This window comes from Metopolophium dirhodum, chromosome 3, assembly GCF_019925205.1.
Source record: "Metopolophium dirhodum isolate CAU chromosome 3, ASM1992520v1, whole genome shotgun sequence".
Lineage (NCBI taxonomy): Eukaryota > Metazoa > Arthropoda > Insecta > Hemiptera > Aphididae > Metopolophium > Metopolophium dirhodum.
The window spans coordinates 1,617,052-1,629,705 of NC_083562.1; the positions used below are offsets into that span (position 1 = coordinate 1,617,052).

Consider the following 12,654-nt stretch of genomic DNA (forward strand, 5'->3'; position numbering starts at 1 on the left):
ATTCCACGTCGGATTTTAAACACCTAACGTCGTCACCCGTACTTGACCAGATTATCTCACTGGTCCACCCCCCCCCCCCCCCCCCGTGGTGGCGTTTAAAGCGGACAAAACGTTGTGACAATTTATATCGAGCCGACCGTGTGGCACATTTAAACACACGACGGCGACTGTATAGGTGTGGTCGACTGAGAACTATTGCGTTCATGTGTCACATTCACACGTTCATATTGTAACGATTTGTACGGCGGAACCTCTGAATACCGAACAATCAAGTTCGCCGAAAGTCTGTCCGCTATTTGGAGTGTCGTACGCTATATTCAGAGACATCAGATCGTAGAGCGTCTGTAGTTGGGTACCGTGAAAACGTCCGCTATTTAGAGGTGTCCGTCCGAGAGCGTTTGAGACTGTACATGAGAACGTAATACTATATTATAATATGATTATTAATTTACAATAATTATTCATTTGCGTTTCTCGATGCCGAAACTTTCGAGTTTTTCTAGCGATTTTTCGGGGAAATACACGCGATCGACGCCGCGCACACCACGCCAGGTTTCCAAAAAACCTATTATTTTTATTATATTTATAAAAAACAACACGCAAATACACAATATTACAAATTAGATATTTTTAAATTAGATTTTTGATTGACCTACCTCCTTTAAGCTTTGCAGCTTATGTTTGAGCTGGGCAGCTATTATAAGTGCTAAACAATAATTATTAAAATAATAAAATAATTATAAACAATAGATCAACATTACAATATAATATACTTGATATTATTAGAGTAGATATATTTCTTTATCTATATCATGTAATGTATATTTAAAGGAATTAATAGAAAAATAAATAAATGAATAATAAATATTGCGTGATATCTAAAAAAACAAATAAAATCAGAAATTTTAAACATTAACTAACGGTGTTAGAGTTATCCTATAACACCTGTTTTATGATATATTCTATAATATCTAACTGCAGATTGTGCGGAGTTGTACATAAAAAAAATTTGGTGCTGGCGAAGAGATGATGGCCTACGAGCGCCGCAGTGCAGATTAAATATTTTTACGATTTTAACTCGATTTTTGTCTACGAGAGATTATATTGGAATCGTACACGAGTCCAGCCTGTCACGTACCACCAAGGTTTTCTGCGAGGAATATACTCTACGGTTACATTACGTTTTGTATTTTTCACAATAGATTTTAAATGTCCGCACGTACGACTTTGAATATAATAAGTTTATCGATTTCGTATAAGTGCCACGCAAAAAGTATCTTCTACCTATATTACTGTATTCGTCTTGTCGAAAATCAGTGAATAAAAAAAAACAAATCAATTTGAATACGCACTCCGCCGGCGCGTGTATACCTTTACTTCCGTTCGAGTCGTTCTCTCTAGGTCGAAACAAAAAATAATAATAATAATAACAAAAAATACGACGGAGCCGACGGGATTCGGTTTAACGAAGAATCGCGGTCGTAAACTTTTATTTTAATCGAATGTATAATGCGCTCGTGTGAAGACGACGCTCCAATATCCACTGCTGCACGTCTTAAAAAATAATAATCACTACAATAGGTACCGACTGTGTATGCATTTAAAGTACAAGAAATGTATTAAGTCGCCGCCGCCGTCGTAAACAATTTTCACTCGGGTCTCGCTCGGAGCGGACGTGCTAATATTTATTATTATTATTTTATTATTTTCATCTCACGTTTTCGCTTTGCAAATTTCCGCGAGAATTACACTGCCACGGCAACGTTCAAAATATGTTCGAAATAGACCGGACTCGTGTGTGTGTGTGTGTGTGTGTGTGTGTGTGGATATCGTGATCCGAATGTGAAGCTCCCCCGGCGGAAAACCGATTAACATTTTTCCGGACGACCGTTCGGCTCAACCCCGAAACAACCCCGAAAAACCTTTACGTCTCCTAAGAAATGTCGCCGCGGGTACGGAGAGAGTGAGCGCACATAAAAAAAAAAAAAAACGTAGCCGGTCCATTCGTAACGGGTAATGCTGGTAATAGTATAATATTTTATTATCGGACTCGCGCCACATCACTTTATACCGCGGTTTCACACACCGTCGATTTCTGTTCACGTGCGTATCTCCTCCGATTCGACCCCGTAGAGTAAGCCTTGCGGGTTTCCGTCAGCGATTATTGCGACCTGCACACTTGTTGCCCTGCGAAATACTCTGCACAGGCCTCATTCCGAGATCTCTGCGATCGCATAACGAGTTTTTTCGTCCTTCTCGGTCCACCCAATCCGATAGGCCTATTAAACTCCGATTAAACTCTCGTTGTAAATCACATAATAATATTACATTACGCGAATTTAATATCGACACGCGTTTCTATAACAGTACGATATATTTACCGAATTATTAAATACTTTATCCGCTGTTTTGCATATGAACGTTCGGCTGACGTTCCTCGGCCGATTATCATGCCGATGATCGTTTTGTAACGGATTGTTTGCAAGGTTTTTTCGTTGCCCAATGCATGAGCGATGTATTTTAATTGAGTAGGTACTATTATTTTTTTTTTTTTTTTTTAATTATATTGACCAGCTATTAAATCAACAAAACCGTTTGTTCGTATAACATATTTTTTCAATTAATCAGAGTAGAAGAAAACAAAAGCAGTGACCTGTGTGTATTTGAAATGAAATACTAATATGAACCCACGGACAACGAATCCAATATGGCCAAATTACTTCATCAGATTATAGCTGAAATCAGTTTTATTTCAAGACTGGACTTTCTCGAAACAATAGTTATAGTGATTAAATATGTTTTTCTTCTTTTATAAGCTTCGATAGACGAGTATAAAAAGGAAATTTCTGTACTCTGTGTGTGCGGATCTGAAAGCATATTACAAAATACAAAATATGTTTTCTTTTTTATTTACGTGATATAAGACTTGGTATATATATACACACAAATTAATTCTTATTTTATATTAATCAAGATAATGTTATGTAAACGTCAACATTTTGTCCGCACTAAGAATCGTGTCTAAGGATTCCATTATAAAATGCAATTAATTTTAATCTTTACAAATTTAATGATTTTTAGAAATGGATGAATAAAACCCTATACAAGCTCATTCTACAAAGCTATTTGATATGAACTCTATTTAATTTAATATTAACTTAATTAACCATGTACACCACAATATTTAAACAGTGATTATATTTTATAATTAACAAAAATAAAATACAACATTCAAATCGTATGAAATTGAAAGTCATACAGGCATGTACAAAATTAATAGTTCAATTTAATTTCTACTAAAGTTTATTTACAGTGGTCATTTATACTACTGTATATATTTTATTTATATTTAATAGTTATAGCTACAGTAAGGATGTGCAACTGCAGGCAGCCCACTTAAGATTTATGTATGGACGATTATTTTTTTTAGAATTTAATACTAACTTCTATTTTAAAATCAAAATTACATGACAAAATTTTTATCTGATTTATTTTATTATATTACGTAGTTTGATTAACGTAGATATTATTAATTATAATTTATAATATTATGCTATTGTTTTATATAAAAAAAAACATTTGAGTTTGTAAATAATAAACTGAAATAAATAAATGCCAACTATTAAGAATTATTTATAATGACCCAATGTTTATCTTTCTATGTTCCATTAGTCTTTCTTTTTTTTTTGTGGCATCGGCGACGCTGCTGAAACTACTTAAGCATTTCATCGGCAACGCTTTAGTAGTCTAGTCCCATAGACTTTTAACTTTAAAGTAATACAAATTTTTCTCTAGTAACTTTTATTTGCACCATCCCTACAATGGATAATGAAAATGTATCTATTATTTCATAATAATATAGTATTGTATTAATTTCTATAAGTATCTAGGAACAAAATTAAAATTCAATAAAATCAAATTAAACCGCGTGTAACATGGGAAGTCGGGAAAAAAATTGAGATATTTTTTTTTCTGTGGTTGCTCTTCAAATATGTGCGACGACTAAGCAATAATTATATAAATATACGTATGAGTTTCTAAATTACCCGCAGACTCGCAATACAATCAGAGCATAGTCGTACAAGCACTACCTATTATACACGTCATTATCGAGTTAAATACGGTCGTCGAGTGTGCTTGGCCGGGAATCTAGGAATTAAATTAACTAAATATAATTACCAACTACCCGCCGGAGATGCGCTATTGTGGGGAATTACAGTAGATAGGTGGTAGTTTCTAGAACGAGAGACCGAAGAAATAATAGTACCCAGAGGTCGGTCGGCTCCGTAGGCAGGTAGTCTGCAGGTACGTGTTCTCGACTACAAATCACGTGGATTTGAAGTTTTTCTAATCATATAATATAACTTACCGCGTACATCCGTTTAAATTACGGCTCGCAAAACCATTAAACCGGCGAGTGATGATGACTGGCGGGTGCGTGCGTGTAGAGGGATGGGCAAACCGGAGAAGAAAAAAAAATTCTTACCGCTGATTATAATTGGTCTTTGTAATCAACGGAGGCGGTTTATTATACCTACGCTGCGTTTCTGTCGACTTCGTTCTTCTATTGGGAATCGTCGAGCGCATATAATATACCGCTTTTAGATGAACGACTTTCACTGGGTATAGGTATACTCGTTTTTCGTCGTTGTCAACGCGTTTCCCGTTTACCAGTTCGGAAATCAAATCACCGTATTATCTCGATCTGTGAACTTAAGGCGGAAAACATTGCTTCCACACCGCCGTTTAATCCGACTACGGAATTATTCGCAGTCTGAGCCGATAAAACTCGTTTCTCTCGCAATAATTACACGTCCATAAAATCGCGTGTAATAGCTGTCGTGTGTAATTCGCGAACTCTGACCGAACAGCCTCAGAGTGTTAGGCACTATAGAAAAATGCAATGTTTTGTCATCGCCTCCCTTTCGTCAACGTACGAATGAACTCACGAGAAGCGCTGACGGCCGGTCTTAAAAATCTTAAGCCCAGACGGTCGGGCCGACGATCGATATTCGGGTGAAGCACATGGTTACGGCTTTCAGCGCGCCTTAATATTCTTCGCAGTAATCGCCGTGGACGATTTGTTTAAATTACACGAACAACGAGTTTATTGCGAAAAATAATAGTTATAATAAAAGAAACATGTTTTAGAACTTGTAATTGTTTAATTAACAAACGGTGAGCTAACGGCCGTGAGACGGCTCATGCCTCGTACGGAATAATAAACCTGCAGTTTCATTAAAAGCATCGGGACGGAGAAGAAAAGAAAACGGAAGTAGAAAACCCATGCAAACGTTTATTGTTATTCGTTGTTTAGGGAAATGTAATTTCGTTAATTGAACTGGCTCGATGCCTGAGAAGGACTTTGGGCACTCGCGTTATAGTCACCCAAAACGGTGTAAGCACCTCGTGTATACAGACGGCTATGACTATACACCTCGTTGCGTTGTCGTCGTGAAATGACTCTCACTTTGTTCTCGTCTCTTTCCTTTTATTTTCCTTTTTTTTGTTCCGTACCTAATCCGCCACGCTTATTATAATAATGTCTTCCCGTCGCTAATCTCCAATTGGCAAATGTTGTTTCAGGTTCGAACTTACCGATCCCGAAGACGGATTCGACGAAAATGGATCCCAGATTCAACGGCACGTTACAAAACGTAACAGCCACGGTTGGCCGGAGAGCCACCTTATCGTGCACCATCGAAAATCTAGGGGCGCACAAAGTGAGTAGTTTTTCACGTATTTATCGTATTTAAATATTTTGTTTGTTCAGCTTATGTTAAACTACCGAGTAAAGGCTGATGAAACAAATTCCAATGCATATAACCTGTACAATATCGAAATTAACCTTGACAATATTAGGGATCAATGTTTTCTGGAAAAACCGTATTCCTGAAATGATTTATCTCATTTCCATACTTCGGGATTTAAATGGTTAGGTTCCAGAAAATGTCATCCGTTGCAATACTTAGAGAGGAGATCATTAAAGCATATTATACATTTATTTAACGCAATTATAACACAAACGCGCATTTCGATGAATTCTGAGTACGTGAGAACAACTTTAATTTTGTTAGTTTCGATTACAAAAATTGTTTTTTTTTTACTCTCAATAATAATTATTATTACATGAATAGTTTAAAAAAAACGATACAATTAATAATAGTTATTTGTTCTACATTTTCAATGCGTTTGAAATATGAATTTAAAAAAAAATTGTTTACTGGTAAATACTTCCAATCTACATAATATTATTATTATAATAATATGTCATTGTTAATAAACTATATTTACTTTCAATTTGAATATTTTATATAGAGCGTGTCTAGAAAGTTTCAAAACATTTTTTACTATTTGAATTTATGAAGGCATTTCCTAGAAACATCTTAATAAAAGTGTTAAGTCGTAACAAAAATCATTTTAATTACATTTTACAACAGTTCGTATTATACAACAGTTATGTTATTTTATGTTCCTCACAAAATCTAAACATATAAATCTCACAAAAATTCTTATGTATTATCAGGAATAATCGTTTTTGTGTTTATAATATTATGTGAAGGTACCTATTGTATCATTTTGAATTTTACAAAAAAAAAAAAAAACAGTGAAACGAAAAATTGGCACAATGCGTACCTACATAATATTATTATGTATGATATTATGTATTTTGGGTTATAATCGCTAGTCGCATTTATTTTGTGTTATACAATTATAATATTGTAACAATATACAAAGAAGGTTTTTATAAAACCTTTCGACCGTTGGTTACACACAGTTTCGAGAAAATTGTATGGAAGACAACATTAACAGTGGTGGGAGGGGGGCGAGTGGTGGGAGGTAAGGTCCTAAGAAAAATACTTCACGAACAATTTTCACGTTCAAATACTTCAATATTATTGTTTTTGTCAAAAAGCTTTTCCGCGGACAATAATATTATGATAACCATTAAACGTCTATTGTTTAATTACCTACTTTAGTGGTACTGAATAAATGAGTCAAAAATTCAAAGTGGCCCACTTAATTAATATTATGCACGAAGTAATACATAACTGATGACTGCAGAATAGAAATATTAATTTTTCGAAGATAATAATATATCATATTCGTAGAATTAATCAACAGAGAGCGTACCTAAATTTTAATTTGGCAATAATATAAATGCAGCATCCAGTGGGCAGTTATACCTATAATATGTACAATAATAATTATAACATTAATTTTTACTTGGCGCTCGACGTCTGTAGTTTAATCACAACGATCTATTGATAACGCGTCTGATTTATTAATCGTAAAATATGTATAAGCGTACTCGTAAATCCAACCGAAATACTATATATCATTATCTACACACCCGTTTAGGGGGGCGATACACGACACATGCGCAATCCGAAAACGTTTTATTATAGTGTACGGACCGCCAATAATATAATAATAATGGAAGCCGCCGTGACCGGGCCTGGGGGGTCGTGGCCGAGAAACGTTTCGTTATTTTCGTAACTTCTCGCCCCATCCCCCCATCGGTCTGGCCCGTAAACGTATCGGAAAAACCGTGCGATTTCAATAACGCGGTGTTTGTTTTATTATTATAGATGATGCCGAAAAGGGGTATTCGGGCAGCCGCGTTCGGGGGGAGGGGCGGTGATCCTACGGAATTTAGACCTGGCGCGTGGATTCTTTTCTCGCCATATTAGTTAACTAAATTTTAATTTGGCAATAATACAAATGCAGCATCCAGCGGGCAGTTATACCTATAATATGTACAATAATAATTATAACATTAATTTTTACTTGGCGCTCGACGTCTGTAGTTTAATCACAACGATCTATCGATAACGCGTCTGATTTATTAATCGTAAAATATGTACGAGTACTCGTAAATCCAACCAAAATACTATACATTATTATCTACACCCGTATAGGGGGGCGATACACGACACATGCGCAATCCGAAAACGTTTTATTATAGTGTATGGACCGCCAATAATATAATAATAATGGCAGCCGCCGTGACCGGGCCTGGGGGTCGTGGCCGAGAAACGTTTCGTTATTTTCGTAACTTCTCGCCCCCCCCCCCCCCCATCGCTCTGGCCCGTAAACGTATCGGAAAAACCGTGCGATTTCAATAACGCGGTGTTTGTTTTATTATTATAGATTATGCCGAAAAGGGGTATTCGGGCAGCCGCGTTCGGGGGGAGGGGAGGTGGTCCTACGGAATTTAGACCTGGCGCGTGGATTCTTTTCTCGCCATATTAGTTAACTAAATTATAATTTGGCAATAATATAAATACAGCCTCCAGTGGATAGGTACCTATATAATAATTATAACATTAATTTTTACTTGGAGCTCGACGTCTGTAGTTTAATCACAACGATCTATCGATAACGCGTCTGATTTATTAATCGTAAAATATGCACAAGTACTCGTAAATCCAACCGAAATACTATACATTATTATCTACACCCGTTTAGGGGGGCGATACACGACACATGCGTAATCCGAAAACGTTTTATTATAGTGTACGGACCGCCAATAATATAATAATAATGGAAGCCGTCGTGACCGGGCCTGGGGGGTCGTAGCCGATTTATCGTAACTTCTCGCACCATTTCTCTCGCCCATCGGTCTGGCCCGGAAACGTATCGGAAAAACCGCGTGTTTCGCCCGTCGATTTGTGCAATTTCAATAAAGCGGTGTTTGTTTTATTATTATAGATGAGGCCGAAAAGGGGTATTCGGGCAGCCGCGTTCGGGGGGGAGGGGCGGTGATCCTACGGAATTTAGACCCGGCGCGTGGATTCTTTTATCGTCATATTAGTTAACTAAATTATAATTTGGCAATAATATAAATACAGCCTCCAGTGGGTAGGTACCAATATAATAATTATAACATTAATTTTTACTTGGAGCTCGATGTCTGTAGTTTAATCACAACGATCTATCGATAACGCGTCTGATTTATTAATCGTAAAATATGTACAACTACTCGTAAATCCAACCGAAATACTATACATTATTATCTACACCCGTTTACGGCGGCGATACACGACACATGCGCAATCCGAAAACGTTTTATTATAGTGTACGGACCGCCAATAATATAATAATAATAGAAGCCGCCGTGACCGGGCCTGGGGGTCGTGGCAGAGAGACGTTTCGTTTTTATCGTAACTTCTCGCACCATTCCTCTCGCCCGTCGGTCTGGCCCGGAAACGTATCGGAAAAACCGCGTGTTTCGCCCGTCGATTTGTGCGATTTCAATAACGCTGTGTTTGTTTTATTATTATTGGATCATGCCGAAAAGGGGTTGTCGCGGGCAGCGGCGTTCGGGGGGAGGGGCGGTGGTCCTATGGAATTTAGACGTGGCGCGTGGCTCCTCTCTTCGTCATATTATTATATTCACGCTCAATTACCTAGCTCGTAGTCTTCTGCTGCTGCACACTACACGTTTTATAATAAATTATATTGTACAACACGTACGCGTGCGACTATAATAATATTATCATTGTTAAGTCTTTGCATCATAATATATTATAAATTGTATATAGGTTATACCGGATGGATCCGTTTACCGCGAGACCACAATCATTATATCAACAACTGTACTATACGATTTTGAAAAATATTTATTTATTTTTCCACAATTTTAAGTCGTTAGAAAACGATATTTTTTTACTATTTTAATCGGAGTCATTTTTTTTAATTTTATAATTTTCTTAATGAAAACGTGTATTTTTAATTCTAGTACTACATAGTATATAATATTGATTGATATACTTTGATACTATGTAAAAATCAGATTTTGGACGAACATTTTATGAGTTATGAGTATTTAGTATTTTTTTAATATTTAGTATCACACAAAATGTATTGGTCAACTACTCCGCTCATCAAAACTTTAAATACTTATAACTATTAAACTACTTGTCCAGAATTCGATTTTTATATATCTATCTAAATACTTAAATTAATATTTTATTTTGGAATATGAAATTAAAAATGTATATCGTCATTCCATGGATTAACAAACTTGCAAGTGATAAAAAAAAGCAAAAACATAATTTTTTGTGCCGACTTCAAATCATCTTATAGAAATATTTTCAAAAACGTTAATGTTTTCTGAATTAATGAGTGTTCTACATTACATGGATCACCCCATATATATTATTGGTTTTCCCTTTTAGCCGGGTCCACGGCATATCATTGTAAAACTTTTGTTTTAGCTTTTTTCCTCCTATTGTTTTGTCGGAAAAACACTCGCGCATGCGCATACACCGCGAGCGAGTTGATTTTCGGCAAGACTGTTTGCACTACTCTTCAAACTATCGTAAAAATAAAAGATGCACGCGTATCGCATCATGTTATAACGTAACGGTTCGCAACGGTTCGTAACTGTCTGGGACGCAATTTTATTGGCCAAAAATGAATTAATTCCTTGAACCGAATTCTGTGTCATTCGGGATCGTAACTCATTATTCATTGGTGTCGAATTATTGACATTAATATTATCATCATCGTTGTTATTATTAGATGCTATTATCATTATGTATTATTTTGATTATTATTATTATTAAGATTGTATCAGAGTTACTGAATTTTCATACTACCACCCAGGGCTTGTTACTTTTACTCGTTATTTTTCCTAGTCTAAATTCTTGTAATAATAATTCAAATTCTACATTTCTATTTCCTACCTACCTATAACATAAAATATCGTTGGTTGGTAATGACTAATAACTAATGACGGTACTCGATAGTCGATAGTTCCAGTCTCCCTCATCGTATATTGTACTGAGAAATCTAAAAATAGCTTGATTCCTATAACAACACGAATATTGCATTAAGTATACGGGTACAAGGGTGTAGTACATTTTTATTTTTAAAAAACCGGTATTTAATCGGTTACCGGAACCGACATTTTTTGGAAGCGGTTATCACTTAACGGTAACCTTTAATTTTTAATATAGTACCGGTAATTGGTTACCGTTAACAACAGGACCGGTATAAAATCGGTAACCGGTATCCAAAAAATGTCCTGTTACCGCTAACGCGGTAACCGATTAAATTAATAACGGTTTCAAGCCCTGCTACCACCTGACAATTTACATTTGTATCTAAAGGCCTGCACGCATAAAATATAAAAACAGATGATTGTACTTACCTATCCAGGCAATGTTCGTTTGATATCAAATAATTATTGAAAAAAAAACCGTTAAGAGGAAGCTTGATTAATATATACCATTAATACATTTTACGATTGAAGTCAAAATATTAAAAGTTCAATACGGGCTACAGTAATACCCGCTCATCCCATATTAATTAATTATTTTAAGCACAAAAAATTCATTCAATGCTTTTGGTTCTACGCATGATTAGACGGGATCCCGTAAAGCCTTTTTTTTTTTTACAAAAATGACCTCAGCGCTCACAACCGATCCGCCTGGTAAACGCATATTATGTATATATATTTAATAATTTATTGAATATGCACGAAGACTTCTGACCTTATATGAGTAATAACTAATAATATCATTGCCACACGCACTCGAATTGTTCCATAAATCCGTAATAATATTCTCGTCAAGTCCGATTATATAATATACGTTTTTCATTTCCCTTTTCCAGCGACCGTCCGCACCCGACGCATGTTGGTACAATAGGTTAATTATTAACCTTTTCTTTTCCGCCGCCGCTGAATTCAATTAGCTTTGTCCTCCACGCAGGTTTTTATTCGATTATCGGTCAACGGGTATCAATCAATCGCCTGGTCGTCGTCGCACGACGGAGACGGTGGTAGAGGCTTTAGTTTTTATATTTTTCTCCGTCTATTTCTCTCTCTCTCTCTCTCTCTCTCTCTCTCTCTCTCTTTCTCAATTTCGATCTCCTTCGCGTGTATCTCTCTCCTGACCCGCGTCTTAATTCGGAGACCGCCACCGCCGACGGTTTATTAAATCTTCGAATTGGCTTCCAGCTCACGTATACACACCCACCGCCACCGGCCAACGAATAAAATGTCTCTCCCGGAATACAACATAGGAGCACCGGTGAGTGAATGGGCCGCGGCAACAGCAGCCGACACACCGCTTTTATAAATTATGCAAATCGCGCCCGCAGGTGCCCTACACCCGACCCGCAGGTCCGACGACCGCGCGGTCATCGTTAAGGGGCCAAAACAGCTGCGTTACGGTCGTCTCTGCCCTGCACCTCCAGCCGCCGTGCGGATTCTGTCCGTAGGACGTGTTTACACTCGGACGCGGTTGCATAAATTATAAGGGTGAGATGCGAGAAAAATAACAATAATTGATAATAAAATAAAAACGACAGTAATAATATTAATTCCTCTACACGTGTAATAACATCGTGTCGTTACACGCTAACACCACCGCCGAATCGGTCTGGTTTGGTTTTATCCATTTTCCCCGCCGACGTTCACCCCCCCCCCCCCACCCCTCCCTTGTACCAACCGATTACCACCGATCGCGATTTTTAAGCGACAGACCCTGCACCTGTCTCTGAATAAAATTAGCAAACCGACATGACGTACAGTCCCTATCGTCCCGTTTGCACTCCGTATACGCATCTATACCCGCGAGTCTTCTAGCGGAACGTCGAGTGTGCAGCTCTCCTGTAACGGTTAGTTCAATTTGTGAACTT

General features: G+C 37.0%; 1 pseudogene; it reads left to right on the forward strand.

Moving 5' to 3' along the window:
• Positions 1 to 12,654, forward strand: part of LOC132941754 (lachesin-like) — a 241,880-nt pseudogene that overhangs the window by 63,152 nt on the left and 166,074 nt on the right.